The 12,914-nt window shown below is 38.1% G+C and overlaps 1 protein-coding gene across 4 annotated transcripts in view; it reads right to left on the bottom strand.

The window, feature by feature from the left end:
• Positions 1–12,914, bottom strand: part of LRATD2 (LRAT domain containing 2) — a 590,601-nt gene that overhangs the window by 106,955 nt on the left and 470,732 nt on the right. For all 4 annotated transcript variants that reach the window (XR_014236256.1, XR_014236257.1, XR_014236258.1 and 1 more), the window contains one exon: positions 9,515–9,640. The gene's annotated coding sequence lies outside the window, so the exon portion shown is untranslated. The remainder of the gene's footprint in view (positions 1–9,514; positions 9,641–12,914) is intronic.

Genomic DNA, 12,914 nt, shown 5'->3' with positions numbered 1-12,914 from the left:
TTTTAGTATGCAGCTTGCTCAGATTCTGTCTCAGGAATCAGGTTCTAAGGAGGAATTCCTTCCTGGTTTTGAGTAAAGAAAGGCAATCCTGAAATAAGTGCATATCCAGACCCCCAAGGTGTCTGGTTAGTGGGTGGTAACCTTCTTTAGGAGGCAGGAGATGAGACACATTTGTTTAAAAAGAAATCACTCTATTTCATGTTCTACCTCGTAATCTATAGCTTTTTCTAACTGCTTTACGTGAGCTTGTTTTGTTTCCACAACACAGTTGTGAGATGTGTTGTGTAATCCCAGCATGTTGTATAATTTTAAAGACACTTGATGAGTTCACCCACTTAATTAATTTCGCATGTTCAATGAGTGTTCATCGCGTGCCTTTTGCGACCTGATGCCCAGTCACTACTGCAACCACTTAGCTCCCCTTGACACGAAACAACAATAAAGAACACACAATTCCAACGTGCAGGGAGGTTCTGGCTTAGTTGCAGAGACAGGCAAAGAAAGAGAAATTTTCCAAATGGTATGGTAAGTAGTATGAAAGAAGAGAGTATGGAATAGAGGAATTTCAGCCCATTCAGGCTTGAGAAGACTGAGAGAGGAAGTGGCGCCAGGGCTGGTTCCTGGAGTGGATGTCATCTAAACTTCATGTATACAGGCATACCTCGTTTCATTGCACTCCTCTTTATTGCACTTTGCAGATATTGCTTTTTTTACAAATTGAAGGTTTGTCGCTACCTTGCATGGAGCAAGCCTATCAGCACCATTTTCCCAACAGCATTTACTTACTTCATATCTCTGTGTCACACTTTTAGTAATTATCACAATATTTTAAGTGTTTTCATTATTATAATATTTGTTATGGTGATCTGTGATCAGTTATCTTTGATGTTACTATTGCAAAAAAACTGACTCACTGAAGGCTCAGATGATGGTTAGCATTTTTAGTAATAAAGTATTTTTTAATTAAAATATGTACTTTTTAAAAGGCAATGCTATTATGCACTTAATAGACTGCAGTATAGTGTAAACATACATTTTATATGCACTGGGGAACCAAAAAACCATGTGACTTGTTTTATTGTGGTGGTCTAGAACTGAACTCATGACATCTTCGAGGTATGTCTGTACATATATTAGGGACTTAGCTAGGTGGAGAGAGGGCATTGGAGGCAGAAGAAAAAACAGAAGCAAGCATCTAGACGTGGAGAAGAGCATAGGATGTGGGGGAATTGGGAGTGGTTCAATATCCCTGAAATGCAGAGTCCGCTAAGGACTGATGAGAGAAAGGAGGTGAGCCAGAACGTGAAGGCCTTGAATGCTATGCTATGTAGTATAGACTATGTTTGAAGGGTAATAGCGAGAGATTGAAAATTTTTGAATATATCAGTTACAAAATCAGATTTTCACTTTACTTCACTCTGACTGCTCTATGGAAACTGAATTGTGAGAAAAAAGACAAGAAGGAAGGACCCATTTAGGAGGGTAGTGCAGTAGCCTTGAAGGGATAAGGTGATATAGTGACTGGCCAGCAGCAGTGAAAATGGAGAGATGTGGATGTAGGTGTTAAGGGGGGGGAGAGAGGCTACATGTAAGGAGGTGGTGGGGACATGAAAATAAGTGCATTCCATGCAGTAGAGCCAGCTGGGCTGAAGAAGGAGACATGACTTAGCCTAGCTTCAGGAGTGACTAGAAAGCTTATTGCTTTTTTTTTTTTTTTTTTAATTAATTAATTTATTTATTTTTGGCTGAGTTGGGTCTTTGTTGCTGAGCATGGGCTTTCTCTAGTTGCAGCGAGCTGGGGCTACTCTTCTATGCGGTGCGCGGGCTTCTCATTGCGGTGGCTTCTCTTGTTGCGGAGCACGGGCTCTAGGCACAGGGGCTTCAGTAGTTGTGGCACGTGGGCTTCAGTAGTTGTGGCTCGTGGGCTCTAGAGCACCGGCTCAGTAGTTGCGGCACACATGCTTAGTTGTTCCGCGGCATATGGGATCTTCCCGGACCAGGGCTCGAACCCGTGTCCCCTGCATTGGCAGGCGGATTCTTAACCACTGTGCCACCAGGGAAGCCCCAAGCTTATTGCTTTTGTTGTTAACTCTGCTTGAAACTTTCCCTCGAGATCTTTGTTACCATGTGACAAAACCCAACAAACTTCCCCTTTTGTCTGAATCTGCTGACCAGGCAAAACACGGACACCTCAGCTTCCAGTTCTTTGTCTCATGGTTAACTAGCTGAGATTAAAACTCTGCGCACAAAGCTAGCTAAACCAGAATAAAAGAAAAACAAATAACCAACGTTTCCTATTTATATGGCTAACGGACTGTCGGGGCTGGCACTCTAACCACAGTGTAAACCACATCTCTGGCAACTTGTTTATTCCTTTCCATAAAAGCTGAGACAGCTGAAGATCTTCAGGTGCGGTGACCTCCCTATCTCAATAGTCTCAATCATATTAGTCTCCCAGCTTGTCTGGTTTTTGTCTTTGACAGTTTGGTGCCATGACTCAGGACTGGACCTTGCCTTCAGATTCTCATCTGTTCCAGACAGGTAATAAGGCCACTTGGAGTTTTTTGTGCTTCATTCATGACTGGCAACCCAGGGATCTAAAGATGAGTCCTGATCCTGGTCCTATGCTCCAGATTCTTATCTGTTGCTAGCATGGTAAGGATTTGATTTTGATTCTTTTTGAGTATTTAGTTGATTCTTGTGCTAGATTTTTAATTTTTTTTTTTTTTGGTTTTAGTCTGACAATTTGGTAATCCTTGTAAATGCATTAAATGGTTTATGGATATCTTGTTTCTGATATGTGAAAGATGACAGAAAATGGAGTTTGTTACCCCTTTCTGTTTATCTATTTTCCCTATTTTGAACTCAAATCAATTAAGAATGTGTACCCACTGGGAAGCAAGAGCTCTTTTTATAATAAAAAGTGAGTTTTGTTATTTCTGGGTTTATGCCTGAACTACAGGCTAAACTTTTAGAATCAAAGCTATAAGTTCTCTATGTCTATGTCTGTATGTTTATGTGTCTGTGGGTATGTAATATTTCCCTATCTCCAGATGGTATTACTAAAATAGATTATAAAAGTTTTAAAAGAGCTCTATTTTGATTGACTTAGAGCTAAATAAGGCCTTATACAAATGAAATGTTCCTAAAATTCCCAGATATTGAAAAAATTAAACTTCTGATACTTTTTATGTACTAAAAATATATTCTAATAAGCACTAACTCAAAAGTTATAAGAATTCAAGTCCACATAATTTGGGTAAATTTTGGCAAATGGGTCTAATTTAATATTGTTGGTTTCATAAAACAGCTATATCTTCTGAGTTATCAGCAATAAATATAATACAACATACATTTTTATTCTACTTGGGCATGCTCTTCCTCAACTTACAAAGATTTGCTGACTTAATAAGCTATCATTTCAGTTACTATATTTTTAAGATTATAAAAAATGTAAATTTGTATTTAGTCAAATTAAATCATTATTCTAACAAATTTTATTTCAAAAGTAATTATGTTTTACAGTATGTCAGCTTGAAAATAGTTTCCAAAATCTTTTGGTAACTTAAAACCTTTGACTGGTGTTAAGTTGAGTTAATTAATAAATATTCATTAAATACCGAGATCATATCTAAGTAAGATATTTAGAATACTGAAACATTAATTACTAAATGTACTTTCATTTTACATACATTTTGCCTCATTTTTATACAACACAGAAAGGCTATATATTTGGGTCTGTTAATAAACATGTTCATTTTTGCCACATTGAGAAGTTGTAATAAAAGGAATGTTTATGGCTATAAAAAGTTATGAGATGCATATTTATAAGCTCTGCTGGTCTGCAAGAAACTACTGGCATGTGAAAGATAGTTTGCAGTTATCTACTGACAGATTCCCTCCTTGACCAAACTTTAGTCATGCTCCTGGAGCCTTCTTGTAGTCTAGGCCATGGCCTTGGCCTGCTGAGCTCAGTTTATTGGAAATCCCCCCACCTCTGATACCTGACCATCCTTGCTATCTGATCAAGTCCCTTAACCCCTGCCCTGGATATGTAAGTCCTAGGCCTGTTTTTAGGAAGAATCTTATTAAGCAAGCTTAGCAAGAATCCCCCTACCCTTGACATCTAATCAAGTTCCTCTTTGTAAGTTTTCATCCACTGACCCCCCTCACTCTGCTACTTGGCTATAAATCTCCAGCTGTCTTTGCTGAATTGGGAGTTGAGCTCAGTTCTATACTGAAGTCTCTCTCCCCTGCTGCAGTAGTTCAAATAAGATTTGTCTTGCCATTTTAACACGTGTCTACTGAATAACTTTTCTTTTATACCACCTTCTAGTTTTCTCTATGCAATAGAAGTTACTGCAGTTAAAAATTATAATCAATATGTGAATGTGACTCTAATAGGAGTGGTAGTGTCAGAGAGGAAAAATTTTGCATGCAAAGTGTGCAGGATGTATTTTGTTAAGGAAGAAGAGAGTAGTTTTGCTCTAAATTAAAATGACTTGCTGTTCCAGAATGAGAAAGAGAAAAGTGGATGACAAAACCTGTCTGGATAGAGAAAGCTGCAGATGGTTCACGAAAAGGGAATTTTATTTCTTGTAGTCACAGTTGGCTAAGGTTTAATGAGTTTATTTACAAGATTCTTAATAAACGCATTAGTATCAAATATATTGTTTAAAACTCTAATTTGATTTTCTCTATTAAGATGACAAGTTTTTTCTTGTACTATTGGTCTTCTCTTAATAAGTGCTTATAAAAGATTTTTTCTTTACCTTCTGAGTAATCTGCCTAGAAGACAACTTTTCAGGGTCTTACCAGAATAACTCCTTATGCATTGTGTTGATTTTTTAATATCCTTGATTATTTAAGAGAACAAAGTCTTTTCACTCGAAAGAACTGAAGTGCTCTACATCTACTTTTGAAATTTTTTTGTCATTTTGGTTAAATAGAATTCTTTCTCAGTAATCCATGTTCTTATTTAATCAAATATTTAAACTTTTGGATTACTTTTTATATTTTACCTTCCAAAAACCAAATCCTAGATGGTATCTTTTGCATTGTCAAGGAAAAAAATGTAAGTATGGACTTGAGTAAGAAAAGACATGATTAAGCAAGACTATTGTAATAGGGAGATGCTTAAAGCCTAAGAAGTCAGAAAAGTTTCAGGCAAAGGGTAGGCAAGCAAAGCTTTTATAGTTAGAGACACTGGGACAGGGGCTTACAGAAAGTAGAAGGGGATGCATTGTGAAAAACTGGTATGTGGGAATGGCCTTGAAACGTATGAAGTGCTGCAAATATTGTACTAATAGAAAAGCTGGGGCAGGAAAGGCGGTTTGTGGTTAGGCTCGGGGGGTTGGGATTCTGGGTCTGACATGGAGCAAACAACTTAAAGTATAGGAAATTCACACAGAGCTGAGAGCCTAGTGGTCCTCAGCTAAGCAGCCTAAAGTTGTGTTAAGCACAGAGCTTGTTCAGCCTTGTCAGTGCCTCTTCTTGTTCAAGGCAGTCTCAGAAAGAGACTTTCTCTGAACAACACAGGGGTAGGGGATATCTCAAACAAGGAATGGCTGAGTGAAATAGTCCTTAGGGTCAGCTTTTTCTCAGTGATGTCCCTAGAGGACTAGTTGAACCATCTGTTTTGTGTGCTGGCAAAGGTCAGCTGTTACAACATTCCTCAGATCAGACATCTTAAAAGTGGGATGCCTAAAGTGAAAAAGAGAAATGGTAATATGAATAGTTGTATTAAAGTAAGGAGACAGAAGTTAAATTCTAAGGGTAGCTAGTCCAGTGAATTTCAAGAGGTCAGTAGATGAAAACATTTGATTGTGCAGCAATGCTTTTAGAGTTTTATTATGCTCCTAATTATCTTGTCCAGAGTCTGGGTTACCTCTCTTATGAGGGTGTGCATGATCTGAACATTTCACCAGACTTCCTTAGTGACTCAGACAGCAGCTTGTCAAGGGAGAAATCGGGCCATGCATGGTCTGCAGCAGTAATGAGTCCTTCTGATCTTATAACAAGTCTTCAGGCTTCAGCTTGCAGTGACTCTTCAGATCCTAGGGACAAAGACCAGCTACAAGGCAACCTGAGAGTCCAAATAAGCATTTGGCAGTCAGGTTTTAGCTCTCAGTGACTCCAAGACGAGGAGGAAGGAGAAAAATTTAAAAGCTTGGTGTGGAGGCTAAGGTTAGTTTGCAGCCAGATATTGAAGGAAAGTGGAAGAATTGAAAATTTGGTAAGGGTTGACAATCTGTGCCAAGTAGCAGATCCAAATCCACTTTACAAGTAGGCATCACAACTGGTTTATCCACAATGGGAAAGCAAGCCAATTAAGTCTCTACCAGACAAGACAGAGTTTGCATATCCATGAGTTACCTGCAGTTTACAAAGTGATACAAAATAGCTCAAAGACAATGAATAGCATCAGAATGTGATAACTCAGAATGTGCATAGTATCCCATTGAAATACAGAATTTCTCTCTACTGTCCCTCTTTCCCTTCTGATCAAAGACAATCTCTAAGGAAAGATTAATCTTCATCACAAAATAAAGCCATTCTCTTTAGATGTGGCCTGGTTATTTATTTACAGAGGTGCAGCAAGAATGACAATTTACCACATGAGTCTTATATTTGCTTTGCTGGAAGTTTTCTTAAAGAATCTCTGATTGGACTCTTCTAAGCCTCTTGAGGATAGGAAGCCAAGCCACGAATTCACCATCATTTTTCACCTGCAGTACCTAGTGATTTGGTGGGAATTCCTCTCTTCCTTGAGGTCCCCAAAATATCTTAAGATTCCTAGGCCTGCCAAGAGGAAGTGACCTTCCTTGCTCACCTATGAGGCTGGCAACCCTATAAAGTCAGTAACCAGGACAGTTTTCCCAAGAGGGACTTAGTAAGCATTGGCCCCATGAAGTTAACCTTAGTTCCTCAAAAGTGTCTGATCATAACTGATTAAATGAGCAACAGTCTCAAATATGACATTATAGGTAAAGCCTAGTTGCATAAACAACATAATTTCCAATCACGTCCTATGAACAAGGTGGTCAGATTCTTGTTGAATGTATGCAAATAACCATATGGGCATGAAAATAAGAATACTTAATAAGAGTTTCCAAATTTTGGAAAGAGCATATTTATAAGAGCACAGTCTACTAAATAGTTATGAGTGATAGACAGCTTAAGAGAAAAGAGAAAGGGGTTCCTTATTAGCAGAAAACAGAACATTAAAGCATCAGCACTATTCCAAACAAAGTCCATATTCATCCAGTTCATTCAGTTCATTCAATCCAATTCTTGTTTCACTTTATCTTGGGCTAGTAATCTCATCAATTCCACCAATTCTTGACTAGACATCTGGAACTTCTGACTTAGTGCCCTAGAATGACCTGATAGCTGTTTAAGCAATGCCATCAGTAGCCTGTACCCAAGAGTACCAGGTACAGTTCTTTTCCACCAGGCTCTAAGATAGTCCTTCTTTGCTAAAGATGGAACACTCTGCCCTATAGCTGATTCCAAGTGATTTCATGGAATCATCAGGAGTAAAAAAAAGAAAAACCACAGACACAAAACTGTCTGTAGATGACTAAAGACTAAAAATGGTTATTGTTAACATATTTTTGATAATTTTCAAAAGGGAAAGGTCTGATGAGAATTCATTATAAAAATAATACAATTGATAAGGAAATTTGATTGTTTATATGAGACCTAAAAATCAACTGAAAAGGTTTTAGGCAAAATATACATAAACATAATGATTAATCCTATTTTCAAAGAAGAGTGGAAATCGCATCCCGTTTATGAAAATGGATGAACATAATTTCTACAGGGAAAAAATGTCAGATATAAGAATCCTGAGACATAGTATGCCATGAATATATCAAGCATATGATTAGAATAAAGCAATAATATATCTAGATTATCAAGCAAAGATATTCACTAAACCTATATAAACTTAGGAAGAACATATCCAATTAGTATAAAAATGTAATTTTGCAAGGCTGATAACTCAGAAGACATAGATGTAATTATTAAGCCAACAACATCAAACTAGTTTCATTTGCCAAAGATTTACTTATATCAGGTAGCTTGAATTTTTAAAACATTTTGATAGGTTTCTATAAAAATACTTTTTCACATTAAACATATAAAAATTTTAATTTCCTTAATTTCTGAAAATTTCAGGAATATTTAAAATTATACAAGCTCTTATTTATCTCTTAGCCAATCAAATCTTAGCAACCAAAAGGTATTCTTTTAAAGAATTTTATAGTTTAATGGGGTAATACTATTTGGAGGTAGAAAAATATTACATGTGCATAATACATACACATATACATACACACATATACATACACACAAATAGAGAACTTATAGCTTTAATTTTTAATTTTAAAATTTTAGCCATTGTTCAGACATAAACACAAAAACACAAAACTCACTGGTTCATATAAAAGAGCTGACTCTCATCCTTACCTCACTTACATCTTTACAAAAATTATATTCCTGGTAGATGGGGCAACTTGAAATAATTTGCTCAATATGAGAGCTAAAGCATCTTCACCAGTATTTGCAAAGGAGACTCTTAAGATGTCCTTTGCCCTGATATGTGACGCTATGGATTCTCTGGACTAAATTTCCAGAAAGGGATGGAGAAGAAACCAAGGGGCCATCTGGTGTCTTCAAAGTCCAACTGAGTGGAGAAAACAGACAGCCTGTTTCCAGTTAGCTTTTCCAGCCTCAGGCTGTTGCCCTTGATGTCCCTGAGCTCCTCCAGAGCCCCGACAGTGGTTGGAGACTTCAATCTCAAGTGACAACGGGGCGGGGGGGGGGGGGGTTGAGGGGCCTGAATGAGAAAGGAAAGGTCTGGTGGAGGAGGAGTAGAGCTGTTAAAGGAGGAGGAACAAAGGATTCAAGGCAGCTAAGGTGATGGTGAGGGATAGGTCTTAAAGGCACTAAGGAGGAAGATGGCCTTTGAAGAAAGAAATAGCCTCTGAAAAGTTTTTGTGGGAGAGACATAATTGTCTCTTTGTACCAAACAATGAAAGCAATCCATTGTTTGGATGAGATCTTGGAGTCACCGTATTCAAGAGCCCCACTCAGAATGAGCCAATATGGGAAGATTCTAAGTCCCCCAAAGAGGTCATTGATATTCTAAGGTTCTTTTTTTTTTTTTTTTTTTTAGTAAAATTTTGACATTTTTGAAGAATTTGGGTGGAATTAGTACCATAATGATGGAGTACAAATTCTACAGTGAAGAGATCTGTGGGACAATGATTAGACTGACAATCTCCCATGATAATAAAAGGAACACCTTTTGGCGCTAAGGCCTTGGGACTTTAACCCAAGGTGTGATATACTGGGAGAGTCAGGGGCTTAACCCATAGTCAAAAAAGCCAGAAGGAGAAGACAGATAAATAGAAGAAAAAAGACAAAAATAAAGGAAAACCAAAGCCAAGTCTTTATCGTGCTACAACAGACAAATGTTTGGAATGCTGCATTAGGAGTTATGACTCACCACTGTAGATCCTGGTTTCCTCAGCCAGGAAAGGACACAGCATCTGACAAGATGGAATTAGCACTTGGGTGAAGAAAGCAGTGTATGAGGGGTGGTGAACACTCCATCAAAGTCATGGCATCATTACTGTCAAAGAAAAACAATGCAATCTGGATGTTAATATGAAAGATCTCTTTAAGGGGGATATTGCAATAGGAGGAGGGGAGTATTATAACAGGAAGATGCTCAAAGACTAAGCCATAAATGTCTCAGGGAAGGGATGGGAGGCTAAAACTGTTAAATGCAGAGACTACTGGGACAGGTGGCTGTGAAAAGTAGAGGGAAGGATGTTGAAAGCTGCTGGTGGTAGGGTGTTCTTGAAACTTGCCAATCTTTGTCAAATATTGTGCTAACAGGAAAGTCAAGGCAGGAAATGTTGGTTTGTGGTTAGACACATGGGGTGGGGTCTGCACCTGAGCTAGAGCAAACAAGTTGAAGCGCAGGGAATTCACATAGCCTTGAGGGCTCAAGGTTCTAAAGTTGCTTCAAGGTCAAAGTTTGATTAGCCTTGTCAGCAATGAAAATTGTCTTTGAGATGTCCAAAGGGGACCCTGGAAAATCACAAAGATTTGTTCTTTCACCTTGTAAGAAGAGACATGTTAGAAATAATTAGGGTCATTTGATATGTTACTAATGATGAGTTGCATGGGAAATATTGTCAAACCTGAGGAAATGCTTAGACTTCCCTAGGTTAAATTTGTATTGGTAAAATATTATTAACATAAATATTTAAACAATTGTATTCCATATGGGAAGGTTCTAGAGAATTGTCAATGTTTTTGCTGTCCATGATGTGTTTCTATTTATCAGAGTCCTGATGTTGCTTATTAGACAAAAGCAGTATAATTATACAGTATATAAAAAGCTATCAGGGGGCTTCCCTGATGGCACAGTGGTTGGAAATCTGCCTGCCAATGCAGGGGACACGGGTTCGAGCCCTGGTCTGGGAAGATCCCACATGCCCCGGAGCAACTAGGCCCGTGAGCCACAATTGCTGAGCCTGCGCGTCTGGAGCCTGTGCTCCGCAACAAGAGAGGCCACGATGGTGAGAGGCCCGCGCACCGCGATGAAGAGTGGCCCCCACCTGCCGCAACTGGAGAGGACCCTCGCACAGAAACGAAGACCCAACACAGCCATAAAATAAAAATAAAAAAATAAATAAAGTAATATTTAAAAAAAAAAAAGCTATCAGTCATTATTGCAGTTATTTTTTAAAACATTAACTTGGTTGCGACTTTACTGTTTTAATTTGAATCTTGTGTATTCCAGGCCAGTAGTTTTCTACTGGGGATCCACATCACTTATCTATGGACATTTAGTAATCTACTAGTGTTTAGAACCTACTCCAGACTTACTGAATCTATTTACTTGATATATTCTTATATGGGACATCTATTGTCTCAGGATTTTTCTATGTTATATCTGAAAATGTTTTCTCTGTAAAGACTGTGTTCATCCATTTTCATAGATTAGATGTAATAATCATGTTTTTAAAAAAATAGGCTTAAATCTTTTTATTTAAAGATATTTTGTCTATATTTTTTTGGATTGGCTTTATTTTGTTTTTCATGCCATGTAAATAAGCAGATAGGCTTGTCATTTGCATTATCCTTATAATGAATTCTGTTCAGATCATTCCCTTTTGAAAAATATCAGTAATAAGTAAACAATAGTCATTTTTGGTCTTTTGTCATCCACAGATAGTTTTGTTTGTGTGTGTGTGTTTTTAAACTCCTGATGCTTCCATGAAATCACTTGGAATCAGCTATAGGGCAGTGTTCCATCTTTAGCAAAGAAGGACTATCTTAGAGCCTGGTGGAAAGGGACTATGCCTGGTACTCTTGGGTACAGGCTACTGATGGCATTGCTTAAACAACTATCAGATCATACTAGTGGACTGAGTCAGGAGTTCCAGATGTCTAGTCAAGAATTGGATGCATTCATGAGATTAGGAACCTAAGATCGAATGGAACAAAAATTAATTACATAGGACTGAATGAACTGGATGAATATGAACTTTGATTGGAATTGTGCTAATGCTTTAATGTTCTATTTTTGGGTAACAAGGAACCTCTTTTTCTTTTAAGCTAGCTATCACTCATAACTATTTAGTAGACTGTGCTCTTATAAACAGAAGTGAAACATTTATCTTTTCTACCCTGACTCACCCCTTCCAAAATTTGGAAACTCTTACTGAGTATTCTTATTTTCATGCCAATACGGTTATTTGCATACATTCAGCAAGAATCTGACCACCTTGTTAATAGTACATAATTGGAAATTATGTTGGTTATGCAACTAGGCTTTACCTATAATGTCATATTTGAGAATGATGCTCATTTAATCAGTTATGATCAGACACTTTTGAGGAACTAAGGTTGACTTTACGGGGCCAATGCTTACTAAGTCCCTCTTGGGAAAACTGTCCTGGTTACTGGCTTTATAGGGTTGCCAGCCTCATAGGTGAGCAAGGAAGGTCACCTCCTCTTGGCAGGCTCAGGAATCTTAAGATATTTTGGAGACCACAAGGAAGAGAGGAATTCCCACCAAATCACTAGGTACTGCAGGTGAAAAATGATGGTGAATTTATGGCTTGGCTTCCTATCCTCAAGAAGCTTAGAAGAGTCCAGTCAGAGATTCTTTAAGAAAACCTCCAGCAAAGCAAATATAAGACTCATGTGGTAAATTGTCATTCTTGCTGCACCTCTGTAAATAACCAGGCCACATCTAATGAGAATGGCTTTATTTTGTGATGAAGAATAATCTTTCCTTAGAGATTGTCTTTGATCAGAAGGGAAAGAGGGACAGTAGAGAGAAATTCTGTATTTCAATGGGACACTATGCACATTCTGAGTTATCACATTCTGATGCTATTCATTGTCTTTGAGCTATTTTGTATCACTTTGTAAACTGCAGGTAACTCATGGATATGCAAACTCTGTCTTGTCTGGTAGAGACTTAATTGGCTTGCTTTCCCATTGTGGATAAACCAGTTGTGATGCCTACTTGTAAAGTGGATTTGGATCTGTTACTTGGCACAGATTGTCAACCCTTACCAAATTTTCAATTCTTCCACTTTCCTTCAATATCTGGCTGCAAACTAACCTTAGCCTCCACACCAAGCTTTTAAATTTTTCTCCTTCCTCCTCGTCTTGGAGTCACTGAGAGCTAAAACCTGACTGCCAAATGCTTATTTGGACTCTCAGGTTGCCTTGTAGCTGGTCTTTGTCCCTAGGATCTGAAGAGTCACTGCAAGCTGAAGCCTGAAGACTTGTTAAAAGATCAGAAGGACTCATTACTGCTGCAGACCATGCATGGCCCGATTTCTCCCTTGACAAGCTGCTGTCTGGGTCACTAAGGA

Source organism: Balaenoptera borealis (assembly GCF_965194805.1).
Source record: "Balaenoptera borealis genome assembly, chromosome: 17".
Lineage (NCBI taxonomy): Eukaryota > Metazoa > Chordata > Mammalia > Artiodactyla > Balaenopteridae > Balaenoptera > Balaenoptera borealis.
This window is presented reverse-complemented; position numbering and strand designations above follow the sequence as displayed.